This window comes from Balaenoptera borealis, assembly GCF_965194805.1.
Source record: "Balaenoptera borealis genome assembly, chromosome: 10".
NCBI classification, from domain to species: Eukaryota; Metazoa; Chordata; class Mammalia; order Artiodactyla; family Balaenopteridae; genus Balaenoptera; species Balaenoptera borealis.
This window is the reverse complement of record NC_138874.1, coordinates 65,915,212-65,936,106: the sequence shown is the minus strand read 5'-3', so window position 1 is coordinate 65,936,106 and position 20,895 is coordinate 65,915,212. Positions and strand designations below refer to the sequence as shown.

The window sequence follows — 20,895 nt, the reverse complement described above, 5'->3', positions numbered from 1 at the left end:
GTGCGACAAGAGTCCCTATTTTTCCTGCCCTCTGCTTTACCTGGAACTTCTGTGAATTATTTTGGAGAATATAAATAATCTTATATATTATTAAGCTATTAAATATATGGGTGTATGCATTCCTGCAGCTTTGTCTACCCTTATTAATTCACATAGTGACCACAGAAAACCAGAGCATAAAGGGAGGGGAATGGTATAGAGTACATAGTAGCAAATGAGGTTTAGTCACAGAGTACAAAGGATAAGTCCTCTAGGGCTCCCCTGAAATACTTGGTTGGCATTGGAGGAAGGCAGAATGGGATCAAAGTGAGAGAAACGTTGTTTTGTGACCATTTCTATCACTGTATTTTTATCTACAGCTTCCTAGGACCTGTAAGATACACATAATTGAATGAAAAAGTGACTAATGAAAGGAATGTTCCTGCTTTAAACAACTAATACCTAACAACTGCCTTCATGATAACATTCAAAATCCTTGGGAAATGGTAGAGTACTGGAAAACTTTCAGCAAATGTTTGAAAAAGCTGTGTTTTACTGAAGATTGTATGGCCTTGGAAAAGTTCCTTAATCTCTGTAAGCCTTAGTTTAATCGTGAGGCTAAGAATATTTACCTCATAGTGTGGGTGCAAGGGTTTAAGGAAAGGATACAATCAAGGAAAGTCAATATTACTAAGACTTTGGCATATTTAAAAGAAAAAAAAATGTAATTCCTTAAGAACACACAAGGTATTAGAATTGCTCAGGATGTGACTTTGGATGGAATTGAAAAGCTTTTTGGTTGTTACCATAATTTAGATCCGATTAAAATTATAAATGTTTATCATGGGATCCTGTCAACTTTGACCACATTTTATTTTGCACCATTTTTTCCATTTAATTTCTGAAAGTGGCAGTGTTGGGAGCCTATTCTCCACAAAGTGCTGTAACTTGGAGCTGTTATTTATTGGGTTGTGTGTGCCATGTTTCTCCACCTTAGGCTGAATAGTCTGGAGCACGGGCCCCAGCCAGCTCAGCTTTCAGGGCTCAGTGGAAACCCATCACCCAGGCTACAATTCTAGCAGAGCCTGAGAATCCCTTTCCCACCAGTGAGGAAAGTCTAGAATGTGGTCCCCAAGGCTGAAAATTCAGGTGTCTCAGGTGAACCCCAGGCATCCTCTAGCCCTAACCCAGACTATGTGGCTTTGGTCCTGAAGCCACTTTTATCTTGATGCCTTGATTACTTTTCAATCACCCATTTTGGGCTGTATCATGCCCTGAATCTCACTTTGGTGGACTAGGGCCTGACAGGGTTCTTGGCCTTTGTGTGGCCCCTGCAGGGGTGGGACCTCTCTCCCTTTGTCACTGACTCTCCTTGACCCCTTGACATTTCATTGAAACTTTTTGGTCCAAAGTCCAAGTGGAACACCAACCTGGCCCCTACCTGGCACTGGACATCAACAGTGCCAAATTCCTAGTTGCCTCAATTATCATGCCTGTTGCTAGCCTGCTGTCCTCCACTCCAGCCCAGACTGAGCAGAGATGCACCATAACCCTCTGTTAACAGAGCTTTGCACTGCGTATACAAACCACCTAGGCAGATCGTTAAATTAACTCAGTAGGACTGAGATTCCACTTTTCTAATAAGCTCTCCGTGGATGCCAATGCTGCAGGTTCATGGACCACATTTTGAGTAGCCAGTAATTCTCTTACTTCCCTCTTCGGTATCCACCAGGCTGTGGGATTAGTTCCTTAGCTCCACATGGGGCCCTCTCAGCTTCCTCCAGTGACACACTCTGTCACAGCTTAAGTCTCAGCATGTCTCATAAGAAATTACACCCAAATGTTGAGGTGCTCAGATGTAGAAACTTGAACTCTTTCTATGCACATGCCCATTCAAGGGCCATAATTCATACTTGCAAGATTTTTGATTATCCCTCTTAAGTTTTGCTAGAGCTATAAATTAAATATCTTACCTAGTTACTATTCCTCCCATTGGAGGACAGGTTTCCCTCACAGGCCAGCACAGACATCAATAGTTGGCATTTACTTGGACGGGACATACAGTAATACTCCTTGCTAAAGCTTTAGTTCCCATTAAAGTATTGAAAAACAACCTAAAATGTCACTAGCAATTAACACAGGTGGAAGGTTGGAATTATATGCAAGAAAACTATTTTTCAGTGACTGTTCTGCAACTACATCTGGGTTCAAGCTATTATACTCTCTAAACATTTCTGGAAATAAGCCATTTCAACGGCTGCAGAACAGAAATTTGATACTGATTTTATATTATGTTATAGTTAAAGAGAAAGACAGATTTTTAAGTTCGCTCACTGGAATTGCCAATTATCCCAGTCAATGGGAAATTGCAAACCTACAATATATGAAAAAGTGAAACCCGTGGTAGTGTCAGTGCTGAAGATAATGTTCTCTCAGCTACCTGGCTGTCTGTGTTTTCAGGCTTCTGGAGTTGGCATTTACCTTCCATCTAAAGGGAGGGAAAATCAAAGCCCTTTGTCCACCTACTTAACACATTTTTTTTCAGACTCAGAGGGGTGTCTTTAGCAGAAGGTTCTCATAGCAAGTTATATAAATATCTAAATCAAGTAGAATTGCCCCTCATTACCAGTCCTTCAGCAACGTGATCTCACACCTGGAATGCTCCCCATCTGATGTTTCACTAGGTTCATTATGCGAATCAGGACTGTAGAAATGCATCCTCAGTAGCGACTCCATGTGCCTGAATGAACATCTGGTTGAGAACGCAGCTGGCAATGCCTCAATTCCTAATTGGGTGATGCACCCTCAATCAATTTGTGCCATTTCCTCAGGGTTTGAGCTTGTATTTTGTTTTTCCCAGGTGCGTGCTCAGAATCCTAGCAAAGAGGTATATCTAACCTCATAATTAACAAATGCCATGTTGGGTTGGACTTTGTTCACCATTTCTTATCTAAATGTTGGAAACTCACACATGGTTTCTGGACCAAGATTGATGTGAACTGCAGCAGATTTCCAAGCTGTATGTGGGAGAGACCAGGGTGCTATGGAAAGCACAGGGGTAAGGCATAGTGGAGGTGGGCCCCCTTTACAACATGAAGCCTGGAAATACTGAGTTGCAAAGAGCAGAACCAGACATGCAACCAATTCTTGGCCAATATTAGTGAAAAAAATAACTAAACAGGAAGGAGCTTGAATGAGGGAATGGCTTTGGGAGATCAGGCTGCCTCTGTGGGAATGGTTCTTCAATGGTGTTAGAAAGTTTGGAAGGATGTGGCCATGGGGCTGGTTGATAGGTACTTAGCACTGAGAGGTGATGAGGAGGCCTGTCTTTACTTGTACCTGCCCCCCAAATTTCTAACCCAGCAGTCTCTCAATTGAAAAGAACACTAACTCAATGATCAAAATTGTATTGAACTGTCAAATGCATATAAATGTACATTAATTATGAAAATATGTAATAATTTGACACTGTAAAACAAAACAAACCACATATATCAAAATGGAAATAGTTTTAAATCTCTGAGTACCATCACATGGACTACACATACTTTTACATCACAATTTATCTGTGCCTACCCACTATTTTAAATCTGTTTTGCTGGCAGCTTTCAAGTATCATAACCTCTGGTTAGACCATGTTACTCCAATCCATGGTTTTTTCCACAGTCTCTAGACAGAGCACCCCAATGGTTCCTGGTTCACAGCCTACCCGCCAGTTGTACCAATGACTCTGGAACTGGAAGGAACAACTAAATGCTCCCTTAGTCTAGACAGGGTGGGGCTGGGTGTACTGGGTGCTGCTGGACCTGCATCTTGGCCTTTCCAGAGACTTGTTTAACTCCATGAAAATACCTGCCCCAGATGGATTTCTAAGAGCCCAGAGATAGTCTAATGCAGCAGTTCCCCACAGTTTTGGTCCTAAAACCCCTTTATATTCTTAAAACTTATTGAGGTCTCCAAAAAGTTTTTGTTTAAGCTAGTCATGTCTATTAATAATTACCACCTTCAAAAATTAAAAATCTGAAAACTTAAAATACAGTTGACCCTTGAACAACATGGGTTTGAATTGCACGGGTCCACTTACACGTGGATTTTTCAAGAAATGCATACTATAGCACTACACGATCCATGGGTCATTGAATCCGTGGATGTGGAACCATGGATAGAGAGGGCCACTGTAAAGTTACATGTGGATTTTCCACTGTGTGGTCAGCACCCATAACACCCACGTTGTTCAAGGGTCAACTGTACTTATTTATTAATTCAATAAAAATAACAATTTACACTCATTATATGTTAATGTAAATAATATATACTTTTATAAAAATACATTTTCCCAAAACAAAATTAGTAAAAAGAGTGGCATTGTTTTACAATTTAATGAATATCCTTAATGTCTGTTTTCAAAGAAGACACTTGGATTCTTGGATCTGTTTCTACAGTTTTTCCAACTTTTGCAACGTCACAGATCATGGAGCTTCTTAAAAATACAACTGTACACTTGAGAGACAATGAGAATGAAGAAGGCAAATAACATCTTAGTATTACTATGAAAACAGTTTGAACTTATGAGCTCTCTGAAATGGTCTTGGAAACCCAAGAGGTCGCTTGGTCACACTTTGAGAACCACTGGCCTAATGCACAGATTTCAGTATCACTTAAAGAACATTAACATGAAAATACAAAAATACAATTCACAATTGTCCCACTGATTCCCTGTTAAAGATCTTTTTTCTGTTTTATTACATTCAAAATCATTAACAATTATTAACTATATGGATAAAATCTAAAAGCCAGAGCTTTTGAATGATGGCAAAAGTTAAAGCAGATATGGGTTATATAGTTATGATGGCCTGATATTAGAATTTTTCATTTTTATTTCCAAAGTAGGTCTAGAAAAATGAAGATAATGAAGTCAGACAGAGAAAGACAAATATCATATGATATCACTTATATGTGGAATCTAAAAAAAAGGGTACAAATGAACTTATCTACAAAACAGAAATAGAGTTACAGACATAGAAAATAAACTTATAGTTACCAGGGGGTAAGGGGAGGGGGATAGATTGGGAGATTGGGATTGACATACACACACTACTGTAAAATAGATAACTAATGAGGACTTACTGTATAGCACAGGGAACTCTACTCAATACTCTGTAATGGCCTATATGGGAAAAGAATCTAAAAAAGAGTGGTTGTAGGTATATGTATAACTGATTCACTTTGCTGTACACCTGAAACGAACACAATATTGTAAATTAACTATACTCCAATAAAAATTTTTTTAAAAAGATAATGAATAGGAACTATATAATTCAACATCCTAAGAAACATACTTAATAAATACTTACAATGTCGAATACTGTTCTAAGCAATATTTTCACACTCATCATAACCGCCCTATTAGATTATCCCCATTTTATAACTGAGGAAACTAAACCACAGAGCAGTTAGGTATTTGCCTAAAATCTCATGCTAATTGGTAGAACCAGCCAGCATTTGAACCCAAGCATTCTGGCTCCACACAGAGTAACCAAGACAGCATGCAGCCCAGCACTGTGGTTATTATTGACGGTCAGTGTGGTTGCCTTCTGGGGCCATGTTTTGGGGATTTGCCCTTTAAACTGATGGAAACTTTGTTTGTTGGGGCATCAAACAATGCTCTCCCTCCCTATCTTTTTCCAAGGATAATAAAGATATTTTCAAGTATCTATATTTTTCTTGGTTTTGAAGTTTCCCTTGCACTTATGCTCCATGATCTACAGATCAATATGCTCTTTAAAAACAGGAAATATTTTTTATAACCATGTGACAAGTTCCCTGATCCCTGTGTCTTAAAGGTATAAACTTTCAGTTAACAAATAAATAAGTTAGGGGGATGCAATATACAGCATCGTGACTATAGTTAGTATAATACTGTATTACGTATTTGAAAGTTGCTTCCGTCTTTTACTCACTTTAGTAATTCACTTGACTAGTTCTGAATTAACTATTTAAAGCACTGCTTTTCAAGTCATCTTACTGCAATAGTTTGGACATGTTATCTCAATATAAGAGTAATATTAAAATTATACCTATTATAATATGCCAATATTAATATAGTAATATTGATAGAACAGTTTAGAAAATATTTTGGTTTATATTTTTTAAGCTTCATCAAAACAGTGCTTTGAAGGCAGCTGAGCAGAGATGGTTGTCATTCTGCTGAATTTACAAATGAATTAACTGAGGCTTAGGGAGACTAGGTGAGGCATCTGCAAGGTTGCAGAGAAGAAATTGCCCTCAAAAGCAGCGCTTCAGGTTGGACTTGAGTGGATGCAGCACTGGCTCTTTAATAATCTGCTGTGGCTCCAGAAGGTTCACTACGATCCAGAGCTAAGGGGGAAATGTCTCTTAACTGGGACAGCATACTGTGTACATCTGCAGTCGGGAAAATACTCAAGGCCAGCTGTACTTCCCAGGACTGCTAGCTCATTCTTGGGGAAGCAAAAAAGTCTATGGTCATTTAACTCAAAGGTGACTAGAATCTGGGGAAACTGGTTCATAAACCTAAACTCCCGTAGGCTTGGTTGCATAACAGAGTTTGGATAGGTCATAGTCCCTGTTTTATTTACATTTTTCCACTAAAAATCTTATGGCCTTAGTTTACTAATCTGTTAATTGATAGGAATCAGCTAACTAAGCACCCAACATTCAGGTTCTGTAACTTGAATTATTTATGGTGAAGAATATTTCTTTCAATTAGAAAAGCCTATTTAGAAAAGGAATTAAGATTATAGAAGCAGAGAGTAGAATGGAGGTCGATGCCAGGGACTGGGGGTAGGGGAAATGAAGAGATATTGGTCAAAGGGTATAAGCACCCACTTATATGAGGAATAAGTTCCAGGGGTCTAATGGACAGTATGGTGACTGTAATTAACAATACTGTATTGCGTATTTGAAAGTTCCTAGGAAAGCAAATTTTGAATGTTCTCCCCATAACAACAACAACAAAATGTAATTATGTGAGGTGATGGATGTGTTAGCTAACCTTACTGTGGTAACATTTTGCAATATATGTGTGAATCAATTCATCAAATTGTACACCTTAAATGTATACATTGCTATATGTTAGTTATATCTCAATACAGCTGAAGGAAAAAAAAAAAAAGACCAGAAGACTTATGATTTGAGAGTAGGACTCAGGGTATCTTTGGGCCAGTCTACACAATTTCCATGCAATCTCCCCCTCAAAAATTCCCTTGTTTATCTTTGCTGTAGTTTTATTAATTATACTCACATATATACCCAAATCCCCCCGAAACAACAATTGCTTCAGCAAGACGGTCCCTAGTAAATCTTGATATCACATGGTCTTTTATAACCATGTGACAAGTCCCCGATCTCTGTCTTAAAGGTACAAAATTCCAGTTATAAAATAAGTTATGGGGATGTAGTGTACAGCACAGTGACTACAGTTAATAATACTGTATTGCATATTTGAAAGTGGCTAAGAATAGATCTTAAAAGTCTTCATCACAAGGAGAAAATAATGTTTGTAACCACGTATGGTGACAGATGTTAACTAGACTTATTGTGGTGATCGTTTCACAATATACACAAATATTGAATCATTATGTTGCACACCTGAAACGAATATAATGCTGTATGTCAATTATACCTCAATAAAAAAATAACAACCCACCCAAGGGGAAAAAAAAAAAAGAAAAGGAGCACTGTGTCTTCATCTTCCATGCAAAGGATACCTTCAAAGGAGGGCAGTTATAGCAGATAAAGATGATTCATAAGAAAATATTGTTACAAGTGAATGGCTGGCATTTTACAGAATTGGCATGCAAAGTGGGTTTATATTTCTGTACTGCTTCTTGAGCTGAGTTTCCCTCTCTAGCATAACAACCTATGTTTTGATTATGGGTATAGGGGATGGCTTAAGTAGATAAACTGAAGAAACATCATGAATTAATATTGAGGCCCTAATGAAAATCTGGGAAAATAAAACATACGCAATACCCTGTGAAAGCTAGAACTTGCAAAGTATGATCTTGGGCCTTCCAAAGTGAGGCTTTAATCATCAACTCAGAATTTTAGGCCTAATTAAGATACATATGATATCTATTGCCTAGAAAGGAATTTAGTCTCAGTTTTCCTGGCTAAAAGTTAAGAGGAAGTCACCAGATATACAGTGGGTAAGAAGAAGCCGGAGAAAAAGGGGGATAAAATCTTAGCTTTATTGTGGGCTTATCAAGAGTCAGCCATTGTGTTAGGCTAGGGTCACATGACTTACACATGACTTAATGCTGTGCTTCAACCTTGAAGTGTTTCCTGCTGAGTCTAAATGGGCTACCAGCATCCCCTACACATTCTTCCAGGCAACAGTCTGCAGTTGGCTGCTGAGATAAAAACTGTATTTGTCTTATCCTTGCTAAGCTCTTTATATGTTTTGTTGCATCCAATCATCATTACAGTCCTGTGGAGTAAATGGTTTTCATCCCCATTTTATTAATACGTAGAACAGGCTCTCTAAGGTCAACTAGCTTGTCTAAGTTCATGTGGGTATAAGGTCCAGGGAAGAAATTGAAACCTTGGTCTATTTGTCCCTGAACCCTTTTTTCCAACCTACAAGACCAGCTACATGATCTGTGAGACCCACTGCAAAATGAAAACATAGGGCTCTTGCTCAAACATTGTTAAGAATGGCAAAACGGTGATAGCAGGACATTAAACCTAGTGTGAGGCCATTCTGAGCATGAAGCCCTGTGCAGAGAATGAGTTATCATGCCCGTGAACACAAAGTAACCCCACTCAAGAGTCCCATGCTATAGGAAGAATACTATAATATGTTTCATTTCTTTATAGAACATAAAGCTTTTTTATAGAAATAATAAGCAAAGTGTCTGAACCCAAACTGTAAGACATTGGCTTACAAGCAGTTATGAGAATCATGGGACCGAATACCGAAGATTCAAACAAATCCAGTCATGCACAAACACAGAATTAACAAAAACAAGGTATGAAATCTCAGCTTTTTCCTCTCTTGCCGATACCTTACTCATCACTGTTAATTTTTAATGGTGAAAAATGGTGTGCTCTCATGGAGTGAATTATTGACGGCACTGGTAGGAAAAACTCATTTGGGATTTAGATTGTTACTGAATCAGTATTGTTTTTTTTTTTAATAGAGCAAGTCCTAAAGGAAAATGTTTTCATATCACTTTACTATTGATTGTTCTGTCAAACTGAAAAACACAGATATTTTAGGTACTGACTTTGAAGAGCAATGATATGCTTTTTCTTTTCAACCTATTTTGGCTACTGCTCCTCCCTTCCCTTCCAAGTATTTGTAGAACACACGCCTTTTAAACACAAATTCCCATCAAACCCATTGAAATGTTTCTTTCCCAAAACCGCCTAAGTTCAGAATTTGGTATGCTGTTCATATTTCAAGTCCTTATCTGTCATTTGATTTGCTGGATTCTCAGTCTGCTGGGCTAGATTTAATGGCTTCTTATCTGTCCTAGAGGAGAAAATGACTTGCCAGGTAAAATATATGTTCAAATATTTGAATTCCCATCCCCAAAATAAACTTCTGCCTTGATGTCAATTTAAAAGAGGGAGCTTCTTTCCCCCATTGGATTAAATAAATTATTAAATGTAAAAGCACTTTGAGCTTGATGCTATATAAATGCAAGCTTTTATCATAAATATTACTAAGATAGGAAAGAATAAGCAAATACATGTGTATATGAGTGTGCAGGTATGTGTGTAACATGCATACACTATATATATCTATATCTATATATATACAGATATATAGATATGTAGATTTTTTTTTCTCTTTGGCACCCCTTTATAGTCCAGATGCAGGTATATATTGTAATTATTTTTAAAAATAACACTATCTTTGATGAAGTTGTTAGAAATCTGGCCAAGCATTTCCCCCAGAACATCTGATTTTTAAACTGAGCAGATGTCTGAGGACTATCTAACTGGGAAAAAAAAAAGAATAATGCAAGTATGGAGTTGTACCACTTGACAGAAATGGTCAGCAGCCATACAGAAGAGATTGTAGCCATATTCACGTGCTTACTCAGCTCCCACATACTTTTGAAAACAGCAAGTTACACATGATATGCTTGTCACTTCCTGCAGCTGCTATAATGTAGCTATATGTCCTTGACTCCCTTTTGATTCCCCATTTTTCTTCTGATATGGAACTTGAATTATGTAGCTCTTCCATTCATGATGTCAAGTACTTTTGCACACTCAAATCCATCCTGCTCATAGCAGCCCAAGGAACTAAGACTGGGAAAGAAAAATTTTTGCAGACAAGTGTTAATGTTCAGACAAGTCCACCCAAACTATTTCATGGATACTAAATTCCTAGGAATGAGGATATAGCAAAAAGACCTTTAAACATAGGCATTTGGTGGACTTTTCAATTTGGAATTGTGGATTTGAAACTATAAATATCAATAAATAAAGTAGCAAATAAAAAGTGAATTTATGTGCTGGAATAACTGGACATCTACATACAAAAAAAAAATGAATCCAGATGCTGACCTTACACCTTTCACAAAAATTAGGTCAAAATACATCACAGATCTAATGTAAAACACAAAACTATAAAACTTCTAGAAGATAATATAGGAGAAAATCTTGGTGACCTTGTGTTTGGCAATGAGTTTTTACATAAGGTATCAAAAGCACAATCCATGAAAGAAAAATTGATTAGTGGGACTTATCAATTAAATTTAATTCAATTAAAATGTAAAACTTCAACTCTGTGAAAGATACTGCTAAGAAAAGGCAAGCCACAGAGTGGGGGAAAATATATTTGTAAAACACATGTGTATCTGAAAAAGAACTTGAATCCAAAATATACAGTCCTTAAAATTCAAGGATTAAAAAAAAAATAACCCAATTAAAAAGTGCGCAAAAGATCTAAACAGATAATTCACCAAAGGAGATAGGCAGATGGCAAATAAGCATATGAAAAAAAATTAAACATCATATGTCATTAGGGAATTACAAATGAAAACAACAACGAGGGCTTCCCTGGTGGCGCAGTGGTTAAGAATCCGTCTGCCAATGCAGGGGGCACGGGTTCGAGCCCTGGTCCAGGAAGATCCCACATGCCGCAGAGCAACTCAGCCCGTGCACCACAACTACTGAGCCTGAGCTCTAGAGCCCGCGAGCCACAACTACTGAAGCCCGTGTGCCTAGAGCCCGTGCTCTGCAACAAGAGAAGCCACTGCAATGAGAAGCCTGCGCACCACAACAAAGAGTAGCCCCTGCTCACCGCAACTAGAGAAAGCCCGCGCGCAGCAGTGAAGACTCAACGCAGCCAAAAATAAATAAATTTTTAAAAAAAAACAACAATGAGATACCACTATACACCTATCTGAATGGATAAAATCCAAAACACTAACAACATCAAATGCTGGCTAGTATGCGGAGCAACAGGAACTCTCACTCATTGATGGTGGGAATGCAAAATGGCACAGCCACTTTGGGAGACAATTTGGCAATTTCTTACAAAACTAAACATATTTTTACCATATGATCCAGCACTCACGTTCTTAGACATTAACCCAAATGAGCTGAAAATTTATGTCCACACAAAAACCTGCACATGAATTGTTTCAGCTTTATTCATAGCTGTCAAAACTTGGAACTGACCAAGATGTTCTTCAATAAGTGAATTAAAATAATAAGAAACAATAACCTATAGGGGAGCAAAATTTGCTACCCCAAAATGTTTCTCTTTGGCATGAGGATTAATTTTAGACTGACTAGTTTTAAGAAACAGAAGACTCAGGGAGTTTTTGTTGTTACCTCCATCTTAACCGCCAAAAAGAAATTAGATAAAGGGCCTGTTCCCAGAATAGAGCTATCGCTAGAGATATCTGTGAAGAATACGGGCTAGGTGTGGTGGGGGAGGCTGACAGGGCATAGATTAGAGTCCACTCTGTGTTCCACTGTTTATGAGCAGCCCAGCAAATTTTTGTTTACCAAGTATTTGCTTTTCCATCTTCATGTGAATTGCCTTCCTCCCCTTTGAAATCCCAAACCACTACCCCCAACATCCTCTTTTGTCTTTAGCTGAAGATTACATTTAAGGTAAGAGCTTCAGCCAGTTTTGGCAAGTTACTCAGTTTTCCTGGGTCTCTCCCATGTATACGTGTATTAAACTTTTGTTTGATTTTCCCATGTTAATCTCCCTCATGTCAATTTCATTCTTAGACCAGCCAAAAGACCTTAAAAAGGTAAAGGAAAATGTCTTCCTCCCTAACAAAACAAAGTGTACTACATCCTTGCAATTGGATATTATTTAGCGATAAAAAGCAATGAGCTACCATACCATAAAAAGGCATAGAAGAATTTTAGATGCATATCACTGATTGAAAGAAGCAGGTCTGAAAAGGTTACATACTATATAATTTGAAATATATGATAGTCTAGAAAAGGCAAAACTACAGAGAGGGCAAAAAGGATCAGTAGTGGTTAAGGGCTGGGAGAAAATGGGGTGGATAAATAAGTAGAATAGAGGAGATTTTTTAGGGCAGTGTAACTATTCTGAAACCATTCTGTACAATACTATAATGGTGCATACACAACATTATGCATTTTATGAAGCCCACAGAACCGCGCATCACCAAGAGTGAACCCTAATGTAAACTATGGACTTTAGTGAATAATATTTCAATATTGGCTCATTCTCTGTAACAAATATTAATAATAGGGGAAACTGTGTGTGTGTATTGGGGGGTAGATTATATAGACACTATGTAATTTCTGCCCAATTTTTCTGTAAACCTAAAATTGTTCTAAAAATAAAGTCTATTAAATTTTAAAAGTGAGAATATGTTTTAGCATGCTTAAAAGTAACTATGATGCTTATAATCTATCACTTAGCTTCCTTTTCCCAAACAGCTTAACCCAGTATTTTAACTATTAATAAGAAGTAAAGAAAAAAAAGGTTTCTTCCAGAATTATTATTTTTGTAACCATATCCACTAATACAGGATGAACAGAGGCAGAAACTCAGAAAGAGGCTTATGTAATTAAAAATAGTTTTGAAATTAGAAGATGAGTCACCTGAGACTGCCTGGGTAGTGGGGAAAAAAAAAATCCTACAAATAGGGCTGTAAGGCTTAGAACTAGGAATCAGGGAAGAAAATGCTCCTGACAGATGCTTTCTCTCCCTGAGGTAAATTCCCAGGCTTTCCTAGACCCATGAAATAAGATTATGAGGGAAATCATTGTCACTACAAACTCAGGGAAAAAGCAAGAATTGAATACTTAAGCACCAGGCACCATGCTAAGAATTTTATCCCTATTTCATGGGACACACACACACACACTCACAGGTGTGCATGTAAACAACTCACACATGCACATGAGCTCTTGCAATATAGACATACAAATGGGACAGCCTAACAAGTTTACTGAGCCCTTATTTGAGAGAATCAAATCTGTGCCCCAAACTTTAAAATGAGAAATCAAAGGGGTGAGGGGCAGGAGGGATGAGGCAAGAGGGTCAGTTACAAAATCTCCAGGGTTTAACTGAATTTATATTTGGCCAGATTGAATTCAACCACATTGCCATATGCATTTTACCTGTATTCAAGGTAAATACTTTTCTTCATGTTATGCTAATTTAAACTGGGTGATTTTCAATCCAACAGAAAAAACGAGTCTTGTAGTATACAGTTTCCTTAATTTACAGATTAGTAATTACTCTTCTACTGGCATTGGTTGTTATTTTTTTAGGATGATTTTAATTAGAAATTCTAATTAACTGCACACCACAATCACCCTTTTTGCCTCTTCATGAAATTACTCCTCATAAAGCAGAGTGAACGGAAACCAAGTTACAATCAAAGTAAAATTGCAGATTAACAAATATGCATTGCAAATCTGGAAGCATCCACCAGAATTCAGAAGTTCTTTAAGCAAGCATGGTCCTTTATGTTTTCGTGATGTCATTGGGGTCACATTTAAAGAATGATTTCATTATTTCAGTCACTGAATTAAGTAGAGTAAGTTAATTTGAACAAAGATAGAGTCACTTTTTCGTTGTCCTTAGAAAATTTTCTTAGATTTCCCAGGTGTGGGTTTCTCATTTGCAAATAGAGAATGCTAATTGTACCTACCTCATAGGAATCTTATAACGTAAATGAAGTAATGGTCACAAACAATTTAGCACACTGCTGTTGCATTAAGCATGGATGTATGCTACTTACTGTCATCAGATAAGTGTGGTGTTCAGGAGTCAGGCTTTACAATGAGGTAGACTAGGTTTGTGATCTGATTCTACCTGACCTTGGGCTATTTAAATTCTCAGGATCTCCATTTGCTCATCTGTAGAATGAATACTACCTTTGCCTTATATTATTACTGTAAAAATTAAATTCAATGAGATGTAAAAATTTCCAACTGCCTAAAAATGGGTTGGAAACTACAGACTAGAGGCAATTCCAGCTCATTGCTTGCTTTTGAAATAAGGTTTTACTGTAACAGAGCAACACCCATTTGTTTTAGTTATGATGAGTAGTCACAACAAAGACCATAGGACCTGCAAAAGCCTAAGATATTTACTCTCTGGCCTTTAACAGAAACGTTCACTGACACCTGGACTGAAATATCAATTTTACTCACAGAAAGCATTCTCATATGAGTTTACACTAAGTAACTTGTAACATTTATTTATTTCTAAATCACTGATCAAATCACTGTACAGTTTGTACTTTTCTTCTTTTTTTTTATACTGGATATAAAAAAATCTGCTTGCATTAATGAATTAAATCTTTAACGTAGGGCTACTGCAGCCCTGATCACCTTTATTGTAATAAATGTTTGTGCATTAATTCCTTATTGGTCTTTGTTTGTGTTTATGTGGTAGCATTGGTTCTACCTTTTTATGAGAATATGTGTAGAGCTTATTATGGTTACCATGGAAATACAGCCTGTCACTAGAGTTTGCTGTGATCAATTTACTGTGACTGTTTTTTAAAAGCTTGGCAAAAAAATTTTGTAATAAAACTAATTTAATAAAACCATGAGAGAAAAGGTCCAAATAAGAAATAGTGGAGGAAAATAAGCTACAAATACCGCAAAAGCTTAGGCCAAAACTAATGTTATCACGGATTGCATATTTATCTTTTACTGCTGGGAACAATGGTGCTTAAGATGTGGTTTATGTGTCAAAGGGAAAGGACTCAAGGTCTTCCTTCTTCTTTTCCATTAACGCTTAGATGAACAGCAATATCTCAAATATCCATGGAAAACCCTTGAGAGAGGCTTTTGAGAGGAAATATTGAATAATTTCCATTTTCCAATGTTCTCTGAGTTCAAAATCATGGAAGGATTTTTTTTTTAAACTATCCTAACAAGTCAGTTGGATTACTGTCTCCTAAATATGAGGCCAAAAAAAAAATGAGGACACTTCAGATATGATAAAGCTTCCCTTCCCAAACAAATAGTATCTAAGTATTAATGTTATATTCAACTTCACTTTTACTTCCATAGACTTTTTCTAAATTCTTCTGGTGGATATATTTGACTGTATAACTCTTAGATTAACTTGTACTTTATAATGACTTCTGTGACATTTGTTTTTTTACAATTTAAAAAAAAATGTTATATTGGAGTATAGTTTATTAACAATGAGGTGTTAGTTACAGGTGTACAGCAAAGTGATTCAGTTATACCCATTACAAGTATCCATTCTTTTTCAAATTCTTTCCCCATTTAGGTTATTACAGAATATTGAGCCGAGTTCCCTGTGCTATACAGTAGGTCCCTGTGGTTATCTATTTTAAATATAGTAGTGTGTATATGACATTGGTTCTTATTCATATTGCTGTATAAGTTTTTGAATAAAAATTCAGTTTAATTCAACTCAATTTAACTAAAATACTTATTGAGGACTTCTACTAAACCCTGTGGGGGCCCTGGGATAGAAAGTTTTCAACATGATGCCTGCCATCAGTTAACTTAATGCAGAGTTAGAACAAAAGGCATACCACTTCGAAACAAAGGATGCTATTAAAGCCTAGCCACAGGAATAAAACAGGTGATCTTGGTATAAGAAGAATGATGTACTGGCATTTAAACTTGAGGGTGATTCAGAGAAGAATTCACTAAGAATGTAGCACTTAATCAGACTCTTGAATGTTTGCAACCAATAAAGTGGAAATTGGGGAAATAAAATAAGAGACATTTAGAAAACCATTAGATAATGCACAGAGTTAGGAAATATGAGACACTCAGGCCATTGAGTTGGAGAGGCCAACATGAATTGAGAAATAGCTATCACTGGAGTGAAGGGGATTAAGAGTGAATCTATGAATAATGGCTTCAGCCTTCTGTTAAAATTAGGCATGAGCATGTGCTGAGAGACATTTATTTGTTTATTAATTAAGTCACCTACTATGTTCCAAGGTACTGGTAATGTATCAGTGTCCTAAGATAAAAACCTCACGAAATTTTCCACCTCTCCAGAGGCTTAGCATCATTTACAAAACAGAAATGAGAATGTATGATGATGGACTAAACACAGAAGATAGTCATCTACAACATCAAGTTCTTCAAAACAACATGGGGAAGATGTAACTATGTCATTTTTGAGAGATTAATGTATAAGTTTTTCCGTTTTTCTGTATTTCCTCAACTATGGTCCCTTGCATATTTCAACCTATATATTCCTTTCCTCTGGGACATTTGTCGGGAAGCAACTGAAAACACCCCATCAAATGGTTCTGCTTGCTTTTGGAAACACCAAAACCCACTGTAAAGATATTTCATGTCTAAGAGGTAAGAGTAGTGGGAATGCTTTTTTGAGGCACAAAAGAAGGAAAAGGCCAGTGGAACAGTAATGGAAGAAAAGCATTTGGGGTGGGGGAGAAATTTATACAGAGATGCTCAATAAACAGTTGACTCATCAACCTTAAGCTCAGCAGAAATATCCAAACTCAAAATTCAGATGTGATAGTTATGTATTCATAGGAGATAGCAGAGTACAAACATGCCCTAGGACTGACTCCCTGGGAACTAAGACATTTAAAATGTAGGAAAAAAAAAAAAAAAAAAAGATCCAGCAAAGGGGAATACTGAAGAAGAGTCCATCAACATCAAGAAAATAAAGCACTGGAGAAGAAATTTCCTGAAAGCTGATTCATGGCTTCTCCTCTCCCACTATACTTTCCCCAGACTCACAATATTGGTTCAAATAATAATAATAATTTCCCTGAAGAGTACAGTATAGTCTTACACTTAACTTAGAATCATGTGGCTCTCTTCATACCACAAAGATGGCTCTTAAAACAAATTTCAATCTTCCTCACTTTAGTAAAAAGAACACAGAGGCTCAGAAATTTATCCATTTATTCCACAAACATTTACAGAGAGTTACCTATGCATGAGGAATTGTTTTAGGCTCTTGGAAGACATGGAAGTTACATCTAACAGGAAAGGAGTGCCTTGTCCAAAATCATGTACCTCAATAATGAGAGAACACAAAGGTAGACCCAATTCTTAACCTGCATTGCCCTTTTGAGTTTGATCCCATAGGGAATGCTCATAGGAAGTTTTTATAGTGTAGACCCATAAAGAAACTGGCAAAGGAAAAATGTCATCAGAACGATTTTTCTACATCAGAAATCTGCTCCTATCACTGTTGCTTAGAAGTCTGCAAATGGCTCTCTGCTGTCTTCATAATGCCATCTAAGTACACAGGACTTCATAAATTGTTTACCTGACCATGTGTATACTCTTCACACTTATTGTTTGCCATTCTCACGCACCCTATTCTCCCCCAAAGCCATTTAAGACTTGCTATTCTCCTAAGCCCTCCAAGCCTGCCAGAGCTCTGAATCTTTATCCATGCCTTGCCCTCTGATTGGAATGCCAACCCTTCCTCTTTTGTCAACTTTACAAATGCATGAGCAGCCATGAAGTTTCACCGCAAGTGGTGTCTTCTCTTCCACTTGCTCCAGCCCCTTCTCTCAGGAAGCCTTGTGTACTGCAACTCTCAATAGTGCTTCCATTGTGTCTGGCATGACCTTCCAATGTGTGACAACTACATAGTACCATGGAGGCGTGTTGTCTATTTTCCCTCTCGTCTTTGAGCTCCATAAAATAAGGATGTTTATTTGTGGGTCCTTGTAATGTCTACATCCCCTATGCTCTACACAGTATATGACAAACGGTAAGTGACAAAAAGTGTGTTGCATATTGCAACTGAATCTGGAAATAGATATGTGAAATAATACAAAAGAGCCATCTACTATGGGGAGAGATGTAAATTGAGAAGAGTTTCCAAATTAAATCTTCTCAAAATATTTTAAATGGTATTTTATAAATAAGTTGTTATAATTGTAACTTTTGTGAAAAAAATAGTACAGGCACCAAAAGACATCTCTTCTGGGAATTTGAGATGAGGAAAAAGTTTTAGAAACATCATTTAGCTTGATTAACAAGCCTATCTTCAAGAGATTTTCAAAAATTAAAACCAGCAACTTCTCAAAACTGAGCCAAGGGTCCATTTAGAACGAAAACATACTAGGTCCTCTGAGAGGCTGACTTAAAGAGCAAAGTGTTATCTTTGTCCCAGGGATCAATCTTGGGTCTCTAACAAAGGGGACGCAATAGATTTAGGGAGCACACACAATTCTACTTTTCACTCAGGATTCAGCAATACATACCAAGATCAAAGAAAAACACAATCTCATGTCACATATTCTCAAATCCTTCCATTACCAATGTCTGTCTGTCTTCTAGCTTTCTGGTCACAATCCTATGCCATATTCCTTAACGCATTCCTGAATGGCAGCTGCCTATCTGATGGGATTCTTATTTCCCGCCTCCCACTCTGCTTGGGAAAGCTGCACCTTGGCATCAAACTGAATGCCAGATAAGCAGAATTCTTACATGTGCAATTAAGAGCCACTGGAGTGGAGATAACAGCATCCCATGGTTAGCTGAATAATTCATGGCAAAATGTTCTCTCTTTATTCATAGCTCCTCACACCCTTGACTTGTTAAGCAGCTAGCACTCACACCAAAGTGCTGGTTTCAGCTGAGACATTTCTTAAGCAACTCCTCTGATCAGGTATTTTACATTTTTAAATGTCTTTTACCAGAATCTCTGAAAAAATAAAAAGGAAAGAGAAATGAGGACAAAAACAAACAAAAATAAAGAAGCCTAATGAAACATGGAAAAAACAGATTCTGGTTTTCTTTTAAATGAGTTCTTTAAATTCAAAGCACAGGAAATATCTTCCAGTGTTTAAGTTGTTTATTTCTGGCTGTTTAGCACTTGGCCACTTGTTCTTAAAGCAGTGATCATGATTTTAAAACACTATAATTTGTTTGCAGGTCAAGGGTGGTAGAAGAAATATATAATACTGAATTCAAAGGAGGTATAGATATGTACTATTACTGCAGAGATCACACAAAAATCACAAAGACAGACAAGTGAGGGCATTTACTCCTTTTCAGGGTCTATAACTGAGTTGACTCTAAGTACCCTCAAAACCAACTACCAACCGTGGAGAATATTATAATCCTTTCATTAAAAGGACTGCCTTCAATTTTAGGTACACAATTCTAAAATATCGAGAACTTCCTCACAGCAGAATTAGCAACTTAATAAGGATGTATTCAGTGTGTGAGAATGCAGGAAGGAATGAAAAAAAAAAAATTCCTAAGGGTAACCATTCAAATAAAAGTGGAGATTCTCTACAATATTAAATATGTATAAGTTTAGGATCCACTTTTATAAAAGGAGGAAGAATTTTAAAACTCTTTGACTTTAGAATTTTTTCATAAAATGGTAGGAATTAAAATAGCTTAATATCAAGGTTTTAAAATTTTTTACAAAAAACTTGACAGTAATACCTCTACTTAGTAAAATATATTTAAACAATATTTGTAAATATAAAGATATTTACAAAGTGAAAAAAATAAGCTCTTCCTCCCATATTTTCCACCTCTACTTCTTCTCCCCAAAGGTGGTCATTTTCAATATATTTTTATAATGTATCCTTCAAGAAACATTGTTTCATGTGTATTTTTATATAAATATATATATACTTTAAAAAATTTGCACAAAGTAATCATCAGTTATTTACCATGGGCTTTTCCTATATTCCTGTTTCTTAGTGACTTCTACATGAACTCACACTTACCTATTTCAATCATTTCAATTAACTGATATTCTGTATATTGTTTACTGACCAAATCTATATGACTTATCTGACTACATCTCTATTAATGCTTATTTAGCATTTTGCCAACATTTTTTATTTGATAGTTCAAAGAGCAGTAAAACAGAAATTCCTACAGAAGTATCTTGATGTGCTTTTGAAAATACATCAGTTGGATAAATCCATAACCAAGAACGGCTGGTACAAAGGCATATGTACAGATTTTGACAGATATTTTTAATGTATTCTTCAAAATTCTATATTAATTTTCAGTCTGAAGAGTGATGTATAATAATAAATATGTCTCAAAAACCTAGAAAAAATATTTGTTTCTAACCTGAGCAGATGAGAAATCTTGTGTTTTTTGATTTGTATTTCTTTAATTATGAGTGAGATAAAACATTTTTTCTTCTAGAATTATGTATTACTTTTTCTGTTTAATCCTTTGTCTAGTTTCTTGGCCTGTTTGTATATTTTCTACTGAACAGCGTAAATCCTAATAAGTTAAGGGAATTATCCCTTACATTAAATGTTTGTTAATTAACACAATTTAGAGAAGGCTTTCCTTAATAGAATTTAAAACCTGGAAGCCATAAAGATTAATAGATTTGAGTAAATACGTATACATATATATGGCAACAATTATAATAACCTGAGCCAAAGACCAAAGTGCATTTAAAAAAAAATTCAATGCTTAATGAGA

The 20,895-nt window shown here is 36.5% G+C and overlaps 1 protein-coding gene and 2 long non-coding RNA genes across 12 annotated transcripts in view; all 3 read right to left on the bottom strand.

Annotated features, from left to right (window-relative positions):
- Window positions 1-20,895, bottom strand: part of NRG3 (neuregulin 3) — a 1,093,570-nt gene that overhangs the window by 385,046 nt on the left and 687,629 nt on the right. The gene's annotated exons all lie outside the window — the stretch shown is intronic.
- The window catches only part of LOC309635486, a 215,389-nt gene that overhangs the window by 9,960 nt on the left and 184,534 nt on the right, over window positions 1-20,895 (bottom strand). The gene's annotated exons all lie outside the window — the stretch shown is intronic.
- Window positions 15,618-17,170, bottom strand: LOC309635490. The gene is made up of 2 exons (XR_014248859.1): window positions 17,135-17,170; window positions 15,618-15,713 (listed from the first exon to the last, which is right to left on the bottom strand). It is a non-coding gene; the product is annotated as an uncharacterized lncRNA (long non-coding RNA).